This window comes from Taudactylus pleione, unplaced genomic scaffold, assembly GCF_031769625.1.
Source record: "Taudactylus pleione unplaced genomic scaffold, aTauple2 ptg000214l, whole genome shotgun sequence".
In the NCBI taxonomy this organism is placed as follows: domain Eukaryota; kingdom Metazoa; phylum Chordata; class Amphibia; order Anura; family Myobatrachidae; genus Taudactylus; species Taudactylus pleione.
The window spans coordinates 8,151,847-8,166,350 of NW_028284616.1; the positions used below are offsets into that span (position 1 = coordinate 8,151,847).

General features: G+C 43.3%; 1 long non-coding RNA gene across 2 annotated transcripts in view; it reads left to right on the plus strand.

Moving 5' to 3' along the window:
- Nucleotides 1-14,504, plus strand: part of LOC148517569 (uncharacterized) — an 88,188-nt gene that overhangs the window by 57,802 nt on the left and 15,882 nt on the right. For both annotated transcript variants that reach the window (XR_015879267.1, XR_015879266.1), the window contains one exon: nucleotides 8,740-9,202. This is a non-coding gene — a long non-coding RNA (uncharacterized LOC148517569). The remainder of the gene's footprint in view (nucleotides 1-8,739; nucleotides 9,203-14,504) is intronic.

Genomic DNA, 14,504 nt, shown 5'->3' on the forward strand with positions numbered 1-14,504 from the left:
TGTAGTAAGCCCCCAGTAATGCCCCCTGTAGTGAGCCGCCAATAATGCCCCCTCTAGTGAGCCCCCCCCCCCCCGCGAGCGCGCACACACACAAAAAAAAAAACAATACTTACCTGAAACCCCGCTCCAGTGCTGCTGCCTTCCGTCCCCGGCGCGCCCGCTCCTCAGATCTATGGGAGTGGCGTCATGACGTCACTCCCATAGTGCATTGCGGGACCCGGAAGCGGAGCTCAGGAGTGAGCTCCGTTCCTCCGGCTACCGCCATGGGGAAGAAGGAGGTGGGGGCCCGCTGAGTGTGTAACACACTCAGCGGGCGCCCGGCAAATAGGGGGTGCGACCGCACCCCACGTAGTGACGCCAGTGGAGGTGGAGCGCCGATCAGCGGCGCTCCATCTCCATAGCAGTGCCCGGAACAGCCCGTGGGACAATGGAGCCAGGTGCTCCCTTAAGGGCTGGAGCCCGGCGGCAAATGACTTCATTGTCTCTGGGAGTTCCGCCACTGCCCCCTCCTCTCTCTCCGGTGGCTGGCAGTGCACTAGGCGCATCACCGCAGCAGTAGACTCTGGGCACTAGTTTGTGCCCAGAGTCTACTGCGCATGCACAGGTCACCGAGAAAATGGTGCGGCAGCCATTTTCCCAGCGATTTCCCTACTGTGCATGTGCAAAACGTCGGGAAAACTATTTTTACAGCGCTGATACCGCTGACGTGGGACCCCGGAAAGGTAAGTATTAAAAATATTGGTGCAGGGTGTGTGATGTGGGGCCCCATACACCTTGCACCCATTATAGATACGCCCCTGGGCTTGGGGCATATGAGAAATGCGATTTGACCGCATTTCTGACATTGGTGCATCCTGCCCAGGTGGTTAAATCAAATTGAATGAGGTACTAGTGAAGTCACCTGTGGTCAAGAATGGATATTCTTAAAACCTGGACTGTCAGGGTGCCTTGAGGACAGAGTTTGGGAACCTCTGGTGTAGACCAACTTTTGAATTCTATTAAATAGAAAAAATATTTAATATACTGAAATATTACTCTACACGCCTTGTGTTCCTGTGATTATTTCTGAGTGCTGCCTCCATTGGATTTTATACATCAGTATATATACTTATACAATATGAACTATGAAAGTAAATGTGTATACAAGTAATATGGTCATTGACAGAGGTTAAGTCATTGGTCAACTTAATGCTTTACTGACATCTTTAGCTGGTCACATGTATTTTGCTTTAATGTAAAACTTCAATAGCTTTTTCTGTCTGTCTTAAATAATAATAAAAACGTTAGCAGCAATGACCAGTGAAACATTTATCTAACATTGTGCAAGTCCAATGCTATAGAACAATAAGATGGTAACGTCTCTTCTACAACATCATCTCCTGCCTCCATCCCTTGGACAGTTACACAAACATGAGTCTCATTCACTGTTTAGAGAGGACTGCACACAATGCATGTCTATTATATAATGAGGGGGAGAAAAAAAGATTGGGATGGAGCCATTTTGTCCATCCAACACACACAGGACGCTCTTATTGTGTCTGCTCAATCCAACTATGAATGCCATTATTGTGTCTAAGATCCTATTCAAACCTCTCCCACTTGCCCCATCCCCCTTTCTCTTCCCTCTGCCGCCTCTGCTGACCCACCCTCCTCCCTCTCTAGGCTCCTTGCGGCTCAGCCGGAGTGCATGGATAAATTAATATGAATTTGAAAAGAGCCTTGTTTCCCAATGACATGTCCTCGCCACTTTCTCACGATGAGCAGTGTTGGAGGAGTGGGGGTGGAAGTGTGGTGGGGGCACAAGGCCATACCTAGAATGTCTGTCAAGGATAAATCCTTTTGCAGAGCTGATTTGGTTTAGTTATCTTTCTTTTGCACAAATCCATCATATGTATGATTTAGAGGCACACAGAAAAAATAATTTTTGTTGCACATGTTTTACTGAGGAATGATTCATGGCACAGTTCAGAGATGCTGTAGTTTAGGGACTATTCTAAGATAACAATGGAATAGTAGGTGAGCATTGGCGCAGAAAAAATATACTGTACAGTGTGGCATAGATTTTTTAATAAGGGTTAAATGGGGCAATTATTTCATTGTTGGGAATAATTACATTGAACAAGAGACTGTTGGAATCGAATGAATGTAATAATATGAATTATAAAGGAGATTTTCTATTAAAAAAGGATAATTTGCAGAGACGATTAAACAATTAAACCTGATTTTTATTTATATGTTGTAAAGCAGTGCAATCTACTTTTCATATTACCCTTCATTTTATGAATAAAAAAGCCCCAATATTACCTAAACACCCCACACCATTTATGCCTAAAATACGCTTATGTTCCAAAATTCCACCACATGCCCTCAGATGCCCACTTGCCACAAAATGCCACTGCATGGACTGAAATCCTCACAGGCCCTCAAATATTACATATATTCCACAATTGCTTCAAATGAGATTCAAACCTTCCCACATGCCATTTATTACTCCTTCATATGCACTCGTACCTCCCCAACACATACTTGCCAACTCTCCCTGAATGCCAGGGAAGCTCCCAGAAATGGCAGCAATCTCCCTGACTCCCTGAGGAGTCTAACAATATCCTTGATTGCACCTTACCCCCATTATGTAGTTGTTATATACTTGGAGAAAAAAATAAATCAGAGATATATACATTCAAATGGTATAATCAATCAGTGCGATTTCCCTGCATTGGTTATTATAAGGCACAGTGATCCCTATGGCTACATGCATTTTTTCATATAAAGTTTCTCTTGGCCTCTTATATGGAACCACTTGTAATACACAATACATGAGCAATCCCTGAAAAGTATCAGTGCGTTTTCATCAACAAATAGATCTTACTAACATCTTTGGGGCTAGTTTACATTTAAATAAATTTTATGGCACGCCACTCAAATGTAGCAGTACACATCCACTTTAACGCCGCGCTGATAGGTGATGCTTTCACTTTTTCCCTGAAATGCTTTTTCAAAAATAGGCACTATCCCCGAACATGCCCCTTCCTATATGTCTAAAAATACTTATCTGCACAGCCAAAGCCCACGAAGGAAGGAGGGAAAGCACATGGTGCAGAATACACGTAATTCTTTTCCTCCTCCTCCTCCTCCTCCTCCTCCTCCTCCTCTCTAAAAAGTGCTGCGCAGGGTTAGTCTGAAACCGATGGTAAATAAGCCACAGAGGTTCAATGGTGGATGGTGGCCACCAGCGGCGGCTCCTATCCTCTTATATGGGGCTGCCGCTGCTGAAAAGGAGAGTGTGCAGAAGTAACACTTACCGGCTCCTAGTGCCTGCACAATGGATCTGACAGGCACCTGGAGCCCCTAGGAGCTGGGTAGGGCTAGCTGAAAGGCAGAGTAGCGGCTTCCTACTGGAAGCCACACTCTGCTAATAGCAGCCCAGACGGGCAGTTCCAGGGGGAGGAGACATCTCCCCCTGAGACAGCCTGTTGTGTATGTGACTGGCAGGTAGTGCTTCCAATGGGAAGCCTCTGCCTGTCACAGTGTAGCCAGTGCAGTCACAGACTGCAACTGGCTCACTGAGGTGGCAGATTTTACCCTGGGGGAGCTGCAGCCCATAGGTAACATCCGCCAATGGTGGCCACTCCATACATAGAATAAGTCACAACAGGGACACAGTGCTGTGGGTCGCAGGTGAAGGCTCTCTGGTTGTTGCCTACCACTGCCCTAAGGCTTCTTTAGCTTGATAAAATAAGTGTCCGATTTATCAGTGGCTGCATCATAGCCCCGATAGCCATAATTTCTTATTGCCACATGTCGCAACAGTAGGTAATGATGTATCGGTGCAATGTATTAAACAAAGACTTGCAGGGACATGGGATCCAAAGGAGCCCATGTCCGAGAAGTTTTGCACGATCACTTTACTTCTTGGTTTGGATCTGGCAGTTACTGTTGGGATATGTTCCAAATGGGATTCTGGCGGTCAGAATGCCCGTGCCGGAATCCCGACATCTGTCAGAATCTCGGTGCTGGCATCCTGAAGGTAAGTAGTGGGGTTAATGGGAGGGTTAGGCACTAGAGGGAGGGTAAGGTTTAGGGTGCGGGGAGGGGGAGGTCAGGTTTAGGGTGCGGGGAGGGGAGGTTAGGTTTAGGCACCAAGAAGGGAGTAACAAGGAAACAAGTCTGTAGCTGCACAGTTACAACAATGCAAAAATATTTGTAATATAACAAATTGTGACTAAAAAACTAGTAGTATAGTACAAATAATTGTAGTGTATTATACTAAAAATCCCTATGTATCTGTATTCAAAAGGAAAACAGTCTTAACCTGCTAGTGGTGCACCCCAGAGTCAGATATAGGTAACTTGAAAAAGTATCCAAGAGAGGAAAAGGATCACAAAGGACTCCTGGTAGGTGGCACGCTTGAATAGTCACAGTGTAGTTAAATAATATACGTATTAAGAGAATAATACTGTAGGTATGCAGTAGCTATATGGGTGTTCAGGTACTCCCAAAAGAAAAATATATAAAACTTAACTTTTAATTAGGATATTATTAAAAATGTATACACTAACAATATTAATAATCACGCACATAAACAAATATACATTTAACATAGAATGCCGATGATATCATGCATGCATGTGTCATCGTTCTGGTATAAATCAGTAACAATGACCAAATCTCGTCTGGTCACAGAATCTATAGAGTTGGTTATCAATGATAAATGTTACAAAACAACAACATAGGCTACCAAAGCGAAATAATAAGCAGCAGTATTTTATACATTATCATAGTTAATACTGTCTTGTAAGAAGATTAGTGCATAAATAAACATTTTGAAGCTTCCGCTATTAATTAATCAGAGCTGATCATTTCCTTCTATCAGAGTATATTTGCAAAAAAAAGGGATTATATATGTTTAATTTCCCTTCATTCATCCCCGTATGCATATATTGTGCAGGCACCTGATGTAAATGATCCGAAAAAAAATGATGCAAAAAAAATTTGATTCATGCAAAAAAATTGATGCAAAAAAATTTGATTGATGCAAAAAAATGGTGGCCTCACAAATCAAGATATAGAGGAGTGTTCTCCAATCAATATCAAAGATCTCCACATCTGTATATACATAATATGTGAGTGTAACTGCAGATATTAATGCATATAAACGACCTTAATGAAAATATATGACCCCTCAAATAATCATTTGTTGAGGACAGTTTGCATAATACATGGTCTATACGTTAATAAGTCATGTTGATTTATCCAGAGATATATATGTCTGGTATTTATACCAGAGACTGGATGCTTATACGTTCATGATAACTGTATAGAAAAATATATTCCCAAGAGGTATGTAAAGTGATGGTTTAGCACCAAAAAATGGGGATGAGAAGATGTGCTATTATATGGGGCTCCTCTTCTCTGCTTTTTCCCGTCTTGTCATAAGGTATTGGGCGGGAAATGAGAGTCTGAGGAGTCCCAATAGCACAATGAAGGAAGACAAAGAGGTATCTAGCAGCAGGGAATACATACGAATTTTCAAATCCCGGCAGCGGCAGGCCGACACGGCTGAAAATCCTGATCATCCGCATGTAAGTATGTTCTAACCTAACCCCCCTAACCCTAACCCTCCTTATGGGTGTCTAACCCTAACCTTCTCCCCCAGTGCCTAACCCCAATTCCCCCTCTAAGTGCCTAAACCTAACCCGCCCCTTCCTCACCGCCTAAACCTAAAGTCCACTGGAGGGGTGCCTAACCCTACCTAAGTTTCCCCTGGGGGTCCCTAGCCCTAACCCTCCCTCCCCCTAGCCTAACCCTACCTCCCGGAGGGATGCCTAACCCTAAGTCCCCCCCGCGAGCCCTAAACCTAGCCCTCCTCCCCCCCCCCCGCGGTTGTCCGCAGCAGCGCCTGGCATCACTTCGATCAGGATGCCGGGCGCCGTCTATATGCATTAATATCTGCAGTTACACTCACATAATATGTATATATCTTTGATATTGATTTGATATTGATTGGAGAACACTCCTCTGTATTTTGATTTGTGAGGTCACCATTTGTTTGCATCGATATTTTTGCATTCTATAATTTTTTTTATGCATTAATATCTGCAGTTACACTCACATAATATGTATATTCAGATGTGGAGATCTTTGATACTGATTGGAGAACACTCCTCTAAATTGATTTGTGAGGCCACCATTTTTTGTATCGATTTTTTTGCAGCAATATTTCTTTTAGACATTAATATCTGCAGTTACACCCACATAATATGTATATACAGATGTGGAGATCTTTGATTGGAGAACACTCCTCTATATTTTGATTTGTGAGGCCACCATCTTTTTGCATCGATTTTTTTTTGCATCAATCACGTCATGGTGCCTGCACAGTATATGCATACAGGGATGAATGAAGGGAAATTAAACATATATATCATCCCTTTTCTGCAAATATACTCTGATAGAAGGAAATTGCTCTTTGCATAATTTTGCATTATCCATAGACAGACAATTTTAATCCCAACTTTTTTTTTTAAAAGGTAACTAGAAAAAACTTTATATTTTTCCTTGAATTAAGTTATTAAACATTTAACAGTAACAGATACAATTTATCAGTTTTCTGTCCTGATACATGTAGTGTTTTCATGAACAGTGAACGGCAATGATGAACGGTCATCACCACTGTTTAGAATTACTGTCTATAGAAAAGAGAAACAAGTATCTGGGACCTTGTTATACTAATGTGTATTCTTCTCTTCTTCTATCCGGTAGGCGCATGGGCACAGAGTGGGAGGACGCTGTTTTTATTATATGTTCTATGCCGTGATTTTTAGAAATGAATATAAGAGCAGTATTTTATACTAAACTCAGTTGTCTGTGTCACATGGTGTTGTGCTAGATTTTCTCTCTTACTCCCATAATAATATTGACGTAATCCTGGGAGGGCAAGAAAATATATTATTGGTCAATATATGATGTAAATAAAGGAACTTCCACTGATGAGTTTTCATGATAAGCTTGTTAGTAGTTAGTAAGGAAAGGATGGTCCCAGTGGAAAGTGCTGGCGGCTGACCTTTCCTTCATCAGTGAATGTGTTCTACACATTGGGCCTTATTCTGAGTCGGACGCTACAGCGTTCATGTCTGCGTCATTTGCTGGTATTGCTTCTGTGACTTTATGCTAATGGCACTACAAGCACTTCCCTGGTGTAGTTCTGTGCATCCTAATGTGCAAGAACTGAGATGCCCACTGTCAGTGTGTTCAGATGCTCAAATACCATTTGATTTATCTTTATGCCCCACCATCCATCGTACCATTGAAACTTGCACCAGTCCTATGGCAGGTGCAGATTATCCTTCTGAATATGGTCTCCTATGTGAACGATTACGCGTCTCTGTACGCAACCACTATCAGCAACACACCCCTAACACTTCAAAACATTTCTGAGACTGTGTGTGTCCGCGCACCTCAGTAGCAAATCCAACTCTCCGACGGAATATGGACGCATGCGCAGTGCAATTCAGACACATGAGCAGAAGAAACATATTGCTCCACTATGTCCGACATAACCGCTGTATCTAATTCTGAATTAGGCCCACAGAGGTTTACTTTTCCTTTGCGAGAGATAGGGGCTGATTCTGAATTGGGAGCAAAGCCAAGAAAAAAGCAAGTAGCTTCACACCTTGGCAAAACCATGTTGCACTGCAGGTGTTCAGAGAGATTTAGATGTGAGAGGAGCATGTCTGAAGTAGGGATGTGCAGGCTCAGATTAGTTCAGATTTTCCCGCCAAATTCAGATTTTCCCACCAAATTCAGATTTTTCGCGCCAAAAATCAGGTCTCAGTAAGAGGCAAAACGTCATCTTTCATGGACAAACATCATAATTCCTGGACAAAAGTCCATGAAAGAAGATATTTGTCCATGAAAGATGACGTTTTGCCTCTTTCTGAGACCCGATTTTTAGCGGGAAAAATCCAAACTTGGCGGAAACATCCAAACTAATCCAAGCCTGTACATCCCTAGTCTAAAGTGCTCTCTGCAAATTTTATATGTCCCTCACCTGCAGTGCAACATGGTCTTGCCAAGGTGCAGAGTTACTTGCTTCTTTTACTTTGCACCTTGGCGTGTCTTATTTTTTTTCTATGTATGATAAGAGACTATGGAGGGAATTCAATTCTGCAATGATGTGATGCTGGGCATCACCGCCATGCCTGTCTGTGCAAGTATCGGCCAATTACAGTAGCCACGGTATTACAATGTAGATTAACACAATTTGCAGCTCCAGAAAGGCAGATTGTGTCTATTGCTAAGAATTGAATTCCCCGATATGTCTAAAAACTAAAGAGATATGATAATAAATAGATATACTAACAAAATTGGTGACTGAATTTATTTGACATATATGATGGATCTTTGTTTATTTATGGGTTGCTGAATCTTGTTTATTTTATTAATTAGCTGTTGGGTGCACACATTTTTGTAATATCTAAGTACAGTATAACCATAGCCGTTAATTTTCTGGCTTTCTATTAGCATGCCCAATGAGCCCTACATGTATGGTGATAGCCAATGGAGTTAGAGGAACACACATAGAACTCAATAAAGCTATGATGGTCAAATTATGGTCAGTTACATCTATTTAAGTTATTACTTAAAAACATAAGAAATAATTTTGAGCGCTAGGTTTCTTTCTGTACTAATAGCTATGGTGCGCTATTAATTAGCACTCATCACATCTTGTATTTGTAGGTGAATATAGAAGCACAAGCAGTAGAATTGATTGTATCACTGGCGGAGAAAACAAAGACGGGAACAAAGAAACTGGCAAGGAATGAAACAAGTTGGTTGCTATGAGTGCTGCGTAATGTCACCCACAAAAATATTGAAAGTTGATGATCATTCAACAAGAGATAGACTACAACATCTACATGTACTTATAATATCATGGCAACTAATAACAGGTTACATTCCAGGAGTGGCAAAAACCTAGAGGTGAGCAGTGAGAAGGACACTTGCAATGGACATTTGACAATAACAGAAAACTATATTAAATACAATTTCATGTAAACCATAATATTACTGTGAAGAAGTGAATGGACGCACATCAAGAGCAGTCTGCACGCCTGAAACACGTAGACAACTCTGAAGAGATGGATCATTAGGGACACAGTTCTTCTCGTAGAATTGTCTTCATTCTACATTTTCAAAACAGGTAAGCACAGAAATGTGTCCAAGATCAGTATTCATACAAATAATGTATCACACATATTTTAGGTATATAACAAAAAAAACCTCACAATAACAGCTAAAAATAATACTTAAAATGTATTAAAACATCACAGCAATGTTAAAAGAATCTATAGCTGAAAATATACATACAAAATAGTTTCATTTCTGACAGCCCAATATGTGCTTAGTGAGCCCTACATGTCCTTATACAGACTGCTGATCCCTTATAAAAGTAACTATAGACATTTGTATATGAGTAGTACACTGTAACTGATAATTATATTTTCATATTAGCAAAGTAGATTTAACTTAGACTTTTAAAGCAATGATTTCTTTATTTAAATGTATTCTGTTTATATGGTGCCCCTAACAAAAATGAGACAGGTGTAACTGCAGTGCTATGGTACAGTTCCTCATTCAAAGATTTACCTGACAGTTTCGTCCTTACATTGTGATACTGTGAAAGAAAATGAGTTCCATTTAGAGATGTTACGTTTAAGGAAGTGCTGGTTCATCTATAAGATGGCTGAGAGAGAGCTGGTGAAGAGGGGAAGATGTATATTTTCTTTAAAAAAAAATAATTTTATTATAGGCAAAAAAACCCTGAAGAGACAGCCCTCTGTGAATGCCGATTTTGCATGGGAACCTATTTATGAAGCATTCTTCTAATAACACCAACTAATGATGGCATTGCCAGAATATTATGTTATTGTCTAACTAAGGGCCTGATTCAGACCCACTCGCGAGCGGCTGTCCGCTCGCAAGTGGGTCGATGTTCTGGACTGAGCATGCGCACGACGGAGGGAGCTCCGTCGTGCGCATGCGCCAGACGCGACGAGCGAAGGAAAGTCCTTCGCTCGTTGTGTCCGATCAAAGGGGGCGTGCTGTCAATGTTGATTGACAGCACGCCCCCTTTGGTAGGCGTGCCGTGGGCGTGCCTCCCTGACGGGGGCGTTCCCACGGGAACGCCTCCCGTCAAAAGCCGGCCCACTGACATCACTAGTGATGTCAGTGGGAGTGATTTTGGCTCTGATAGAGCTAAAATCACTCCGGAGCTTGCAGTTGAAAACCTCAACCGCAGGCTCCGGCTCGCAATTTCGATGGTCGCGATGGTCTCGACCATCGCGGCCATCAAAATGCACGCTCGTATAGCCTGTGGGTGGTGACCCACAGCTATACGAGCGTCCAGAAGGACGCTCCATTTTCATGGAGGCCGGCCCTCATTCAGAGCGTGCGCTCTGCTCAGAGCGTACGGCTCTGAATGAGGGCCTAAGTCATTTTATCAGCCCAGGTTTCTTAGGCTGATTACCCACTGCAATAAAAAACACAAGTAAAAATTGCATGTGAAAATGCCTATAAACACTATGGGGCGGATTCAGAGGTGGTGGGAGACGTGTCCCTCTGAGCCTATTGGTGGCTGCATATCTGTGACTTTATGCAAATGGCATTACAAAGCCCTTCCCTGGTGTACATCCATGCATCCAACTATGCAATGACTGAAACGCCCACTGTTAGCGTTCATAGGTGCTGAAATACCGATTTGTACATCTGGAGACCCACCACCGGTTGCACCATAGGAAATTGCACCAGCCCTATGGCAGGTGCAGTATCTCTATCCTTGTATGGCCTCCTATGTGAATGTTTGTTTACGCAACCACTTTCACTGACACGTCCATAACACACTCTAAGACAGACCTCTCTGTGTGAGGGAGATGTAACTAGCTCTGAAAAGTGATAAAGTGCAGAGTGATAAACGACCAGCCACTTAGCTGCTAACTGTCATGTTACAGGACAGGAAATATCTTGGACAATAATGATGGGCTGTTACTGGGAAGTGGCTTAGCATGCACAAAGGGCCAGATGTACTAAGCTCTGGAAAGTGATAAAATGGAGAGTGATAAGCTACCAGCCAATCAGGTCCTAAATGTTATTTTTCAAACACAGCCTGGGCAGGATGTACTAATGGAAAAATGTGGTAAAAGCCCCTGTTTTCGGGGTTTTACCGCATTTCCATATGTACTAAGCCCCGGCCACCCTTTTATCAGTGCGGAGGGCAACGCCAGAAAAACCTGGCATTACCCTATAGATGCCTATGGACTTCTTACTGCACCCCATGCCCGACGCTTCGCTGCCGTCGCCCAGCACTGGCCCCCACTCACCTACTCTACATAGTTGCCGTCATGTGCTCCTGCTGAGTCCTCCGCCTCCTCCTAATCTTCTTCCGGGTGTAGGGAGGAGGAGGAGGAGCCCGGGGCTTCCTGTACAAGTCACAGCAGGAAGTACCCGAGATTCGGTGGGGACGGGGTCCCACGGAGACCTCCTCACCTGGCGTCAGCTGCTTCGCAAAGGGCAGCTCATATTGCAAGAGCTGACTTTTGAGATACTAATTGCATATGTTAGTACATATGCGATTAGTAAGGTTGCAGTGACTGGCGGAATGGTCACCGCAACCTTAGTACATCCCGCCCCCTGTAACATGACAGTTAGAAGCTGAGTGGCTGGTCGTTTATCACTCTGCACAGCTTAGTACATCTCCCTCATTCTGCGACTCGATCACAACAGCACCTTTATGTGTACATTCTGTGTAAAGCTGCATACATACTAGACCAACTTTCATCCAACCATCCAACTAGTTGATTGGTTGGAATGAAAATCTGGTAATGTATGGGAGTAACTGATGATCAGCAATTTGCTCCTAAATGCCAGAAAACAGATGAAAATGGTCGTCAGACAAGTTTGTTAAATGTTTGATCTAAACAATTTGTTCAAACAACAGTCTTTGGGCCTGATTCAGACCCACTTGCAAGCAGCAGTCCGCTCGCAAGTGGGTCGATGTTGTGCTCTGCGCATGCGCACGACGGCGGGAGCTCCGTCGTGCGCATGCGCCAGACGCGACGAGCGAAGGACTTTCCTTCGCTCGTTGTGTCTGATCAAAGGGGGCGTGCTGTCGATGTTGATTGACAGCACGCCCCCTTTGGTGGGTGTGCCGGGGGCGTGCCTCCCTGACGGGGGCGTTCCCACGGGAACGCCTACCGTCAGAAGCCGGCCCACTGACATCACTAGTGACGTCAGTGGGAGTGATTTTGGCTCTGATAGAGCTAAAATCACTCACGGGCTTGCGGTTGAAAACCTCAACCGCAGGCTCCGGCTCGCAGTTTCGATGGTCGCGATGGTCACGACCATCGCGGCCATCAAACTGCACGCTCGTATAGGCTGTGGGTGGTGACCCACAGCTATACGAGCGTCCAGCTATACGGCCCTCATTCAGAGCGTGCGCTCTGCTCAGAGCGTACGGCTCTGAATGAGGGCCTTTGTTCATTTTCCGGCGTTTGAGAGCAAATTGCTGATTGTCATTTGCTTTCATACCTTATCAGATTTTCATTCCAACCAATCAACTAGTTGGATGGCTGGATGTAAGTTGGTCTAGTGTGTGGCCAGCTTAACACATGTGATGTAGGAGTTTTTAGGAAATTTTGGGCATGTCCAGTAGTAAACAATGCTCAACTATGGCCTGCGGGTCTGAATCAGGCTCTATGCCTCTGTGTATACATTTGATATGCAGTTTAGGTACCATATACCCACAGTTGATAAACGCTGGATCCAGTCACATGTGTTTCTAAAAGAGCCCAGATGCAAGTGGCATAGAGCTTTTCCTAGTCATTTCAGTAACGCTTTCATTTCAATAGGATTTCCATCATGAAGAAACCTCACTGAAGTTAATGGGTTATTGAAATTACTGAGAAAAGCTCTGGTGGCAAATTAATAAATAACAATAATGATAAAAAGTAACTAAAACAGAGGAACTTTGAGTCTCCAGGATAAAGAGGAAACCAGAACCAGACTAGACAGGCTGTGGGATTCTCCCCTGATTCTGAGGGGTCTATTTACTAAGCCTTGGATAGAGATAAAGTGAACAGAGATAAAGTCTCAACCAATCAGGTCCTAACTACCATGTCACAGGCTGTGTTTGAAAAATGAGTTAGGAGCTGATTGGTTGGGACTTTATCTCTGTTCACTTTATCTCCATCCAAGGCTTAGTAAATAGACCCCTGAGTCAGACAAAGTGGCATATCTGCAACTATTGGTGGTAGCACGACTGCGACTTCATGCAAATGCTGCTACACAGTCCTTCCCTGGTGTACATCCGTGCGTCCTAATGTGCAAGGACTGAGACGCCCACATTCAAGGTCTGTAGACACTGAAATAGTGCTTGGTGCATTTTTAGATGCTACAAACCTCCCAGTCACTGCCCTGGAACGACCCATATATTTCTGCTACTGTGCTTTCAGTACAAACAAAATCAGGATTCATGCATGGTGCATCTCCAATGCAGGCGGAGAGGAAAAACATCACACCACTGCATCTGACATCGCTGCTGGGTTTGACTCTGGCCCTAACAATGAAACCCACAGCATGGAGTCTACCTGTTTTAGTGGGAACAAGCACCAGCCTATCTCTATTAGAAAGAAAGAACCATCCCCCCCAATCCCCAGGAAAAAAATAACAGCAAACAACAGTGCGCCTCTGTCCCATAGTCTACCAGCCCTGCACTGAAAAGTGCTTGGGTTCTTCCAGACTTCCTCCGACCTGCATTTATAATATAACATATTTCATAGCTCCTGTAATGAAATGGTACATTCTCTGGCTTTGTAAGTCACTATAAGGTCCATTCATCAACCCTTAGTTTCTACAACAGTGTGAAAATGAAAAATGTCACCTATTTTTGTAGAAATTAAGTATCGGGCATTTCAGTATATTTTATTATACTGCTCTTTGTGGGGTCACATTTATAGGGATATTTATCAAACCTTTTAAAGAGGACGATGGAGGTTTTACCCATAGCAACCAATGAGTTATCATTTGAAATAATGTACTAGACAAATGATAGCTAAAATCTGATTGGTTGCTAAAGGGAACATCTTCACTGGCCCTCTTTAGAAAGTTTTATTAATCTCCTCATTAGCCAGAGAATGAACAAACTTTCTAGCAAAGTACAAAATCTGTTGAAACACTATATAAATTCCCCGAATCCTCACAGGAACAGAAACATCTAACAGACAACAAGATGAAGGGGGCCTCCCTAGCAAAAACAGATCCACGGGAGAACTAACTACAGAGGCCAGAGTAGTTCAGTTAAACTGATGCTAGGCTGGCCACTAGAAACAGCTTGTAGAAGATGCAGGACATTAGATCACGCCCCTTATGCATTTGGTTATCATCATTTTGTCAGAGGCCTTAAGATGAAATGCATGCCCACTTCAGGGGGTGGGGGCTGGGCTCCTATG